Source organism: Echinops telfairi, unplaced genomic scaffold (assembly GCF_000313985.2).
Source record: "Echinops telfairi isolate 266 unplaced genomic scaffold, ASM31398v2 ScPeMD7_6;HRSCAF=24_1, whole genome shotgun sequence".
In the NCBI taxonomy this organism is placed as follows: Eukaryota; Metazoa; Chordata; class Mammalia; order Afrosoricida; family Tenrecidae; genus Echinops; species Echinops telfairi.
In genome coordinates, this window is record NW_022103903.1 from 14,800,293 (window position 1) to 14,804,030 (window position 3,738).

Genomic DNA, 3,738 nt, shown 5'->3' on the forward strand with positions numbered 1-3,738 from the left:
ATACAAGCAGCTATCTAAGTGAGGAGTTGGCTAAGTCCACACAAAAGAAATGCACCAGCCTGTGTGATATAAAGATTGTAAATAATAGAATCCAAACACAGAGGAGGGAATGATACCAGGGCCTAAATTCTAAACACCCAGTTTATGGAATGTTGGCAGTGATAGTGTAAGCCCCAAATCCATTTGCAGGGTCCCTCCTGGATTGACTCTGGTGAATTCCCACTGACTAAGTTTTGGATGGTGAATAGTCTTAATAACAAAAAAAGAACATTTTAAAGTAGATGTTAACAACTATAACTAGACTATAACACCTTATCATTTGATCTCCCTTTTGAACCATTTTGAATTTATTCTGTTTTTGAAATATATTTTCTGTTTTATTTAGTCATTACTGTTGGATACTCTTTTGCTTTTTTGTCTTTGTTTTGTATGTTTGTTTGTTTTCTATACAGGGAAGTCAGGATGGACATGTGGTAGTTATGCAATCGTTGGTCAATTTGAGGATTAAGACTGAAGGGGTGGAGTTTAGCCTGTTAATCAGATTGCAACTTGATGACCTCATTTGGAGGCGCTAAGGAGATAAATAGCTCTCTGGAGGCAGGATGCAGACTAAGTCCCTGGGAGACATTCTTGTTGACAAGCCACATGGAGACAGGCTGATGACAGCCAGAGCCTCAGAACTTGAGAAGCCACAGGAGACCCTTGCCAGTGCTGAGATGCTTAAACTGCCACTGGATTCACAATACTTCCCACCCACCAACCTGTGATCTTCCTGCATTCGGCATCACTGCATGTGTTGTGTGAGTCTGAAGAGAACTTTATAGATTGGTATTGGACTTATGGGCTAATATCGGATTTATGGACTTGATCTAGACTGGACTGGGATGTTTTCTCAATATTTAATTGCTCTTGTATATAAAGCTCTTTCTTATACACATATGAGTGTCTATGAATTTGTTTCTGTAGTCTACCCAGACTAACACAGGGTAGATCTATGAAGATAGCCACTGGATTAATAATGATCTAGGGGAACAGAAGGGGAGGTGGGAGTGGGGAAGTGAGGAGTCAACAGCAAAAGGTACATTTCTTCAAAATGTTCCCTTTGTTGATTGTGGTGATAAATACTGTGGTAGTTACATAATCTCATGTAAACTTAAGAGTAAAGGGCTGGAGTCTCGCCGGTCAATCAGATCACAGTCTGATGATGCCACCGGTGGGCACAGCCTTCTCATGAGGACTCTGGGAACTTTCTCTCTCTTTCTGCCTTGGTCTTCCTGTTGACAAACCACAAACCATGGAAGATTTGCTGAGACCTGCGAGGAGCCCCTCTCTCTTCTTTACCTTCTTGTTGAGGAACCACACTCAGAGAGCTTGAGAAGTCACATGGAGACCAGCACCAGTGTGAGATGTTTCTACCAGCACTGGATCCACAAGACTTTCCACCCACTGGCCTGTGATCATCCTGCATTTGGCATCATTGCATGTGCTGCGTGAGTCTGGAGAGGAGTTTATGGACTAGTAATGGATGTGTAGGCTAATATTGAACTTATGGACTCGATCTGGTCTGGGCAATTGCTCTTTGATGTAAAGCTCTCTCTTACATAAATATGAGTGTTAATGAGTGCTTCTCTATTCAATCTGGCCTAACACTTCGTGTATTAGGCTGTGTTGACTAAAGAAATAAATCCAGTAACATTCATATATGTATGAGAGGGTTTTATATCAAGAAGCAATTATTTATTAAGCAAACATCTCAACTCAGTCTCGATCAAGTCCATAAGTTCGTTAGTAGTCCATAAGTCCCTCTTCAGACTCCTGCCATCACAAACAATTATATCGACCACAGGAATATCCTCAGCCAATGGGTGTAAAGTGTTGTGGATCCGGTGGTGGTGGATGTATCTCTAGGGCTCTGGCAAGTCTCAGAGTGGCTTGCCATACCTCCAAATGAGGTCATCAACCTGCAACCTGATTAACAGGCTAAATTCCACTCATATCTTCTTACAGGTGTCCTGTTGGCACAAAAATACCTAACCATCACACTTCTTAATATGATTGAACACAATTGACTTGTATGATATGTTAATTATGTCAATACAACTATTTTATAAAACCAGTACCACCAATAAAAAAAGTACCTTGACATGCAGTGTTTATTGAATTACACAGATGTTTGAGCAAGGCTACGACATAATGTAATATGTTTCAAGGACAGCTTCTCTGACATAGTTTGTCATGAAGACTTGGATCAGGGAGAAATTGAAATTAAGAACACGTGCGGAGAGGGTTATGATGACGTTCCAGTTCAATCACCCGAGGCTCATGCTGGGGCTGGAAATGGATTTCAGTCAAGTACAAAGAATCATTACTATCCCTTATGCATAGAACACATTCACTTACAGGGATGAAATGCAGGAATCAAGTACCTAAAATGATGTAAGGAAACAGAAGCATGGAATTAAAATTTTTACATAAGAATTTTAGGAAATAAAGGTTTATGTAGAAATATACTATATACCAGCAGTCAAGTAATAACCAAAAACAAAACAAAAAGCCCACACAAACATATCCTTAAATATTTGATTCTGAAATATCATTAAGCCATGATTTTTAAACTTTTAAAACTAGATATGCTAAAATGTATTTCATATTTTTACAGATATTTGTAAGTGGAAGTCTCAACATATTTTCAAACTCAAAAGTACCTCCCAGAGACTTTAAAAAGTTAAAAGAAAATAAAAATATATAGCGAGGTTAATTTTCTGATGAAAATAGTATTATGCTGATGTTGGAAAATAATTCTCCATATTTTGGTGGGAGAGGCATGGACTGCCTTTTTTTTTAAAATCTTTTCAGGTATATTTGTACAGAAAACAGTCTTACAAGATAACGGTGTCTTCCTCTGAAGCAAGGTTCTGGGAGAATGTCTGCTATATATGTATGTTATATCATGTTTTCTCCGCATAGTGCTTCTTTCCTATAATGCAATTCAGTGTGTGCACCTCTCGGCATCTATCTGCTCCTTTTTATGTAGCACTGTGAGAAGTGGGGTGCACAGACCCAATGCAAATGCTGACTCTCTTGTTTCTGCCTTTGCTGTAATAGACTTGTCCTTGGCCTCTTATCAGGAGTCTTAAGACTTTTACCTGCATCCATGAACTTGCAACAGGCTAATTTATAAATGGTGTGATCTCAGTTGCTCCATAGTTCTCAACACCCAGATAAACCTGTGCACATATGCACTAGGAGCCAGCGAAAGTGTATTCAGGGCAGAATTGTTGTGACATCTAAAAACTAGAGCCAGTTCAAGTACCAGCATCAGCTTGATAAACACATTGTATGTGTTTAAACTTTGAAGTTCTACACAGTAATAAAATGTAAACTAAAATTCTTTGCAGCAATATGTATAAACATATAAGCATAGTGTTGAAAAATAATTATGGTACAGAATAATCCATTTTGATCAAAGTTGGACAAAACTGAACTGTGATTTTTAGAGATGAATATGCTGATAACAGTGTAAAGAAAAAGGAGATATGAGAATAGATGTCTATTAGGGATTATTCCAAGTAGGGAGGGAGGGGATAGTTGTTGTCAGGCACCATAGGGACCTTGTGCACAACAGAACAAAACACTGTCCTGTCCTGTGCCATCCTCACAATTGTTCCTATGCGTAAGTCTACTGGTGTAGCCACAATGTCAATCCATCTCCTTGAGGGGTTTCCTCTTTTTTTCTGC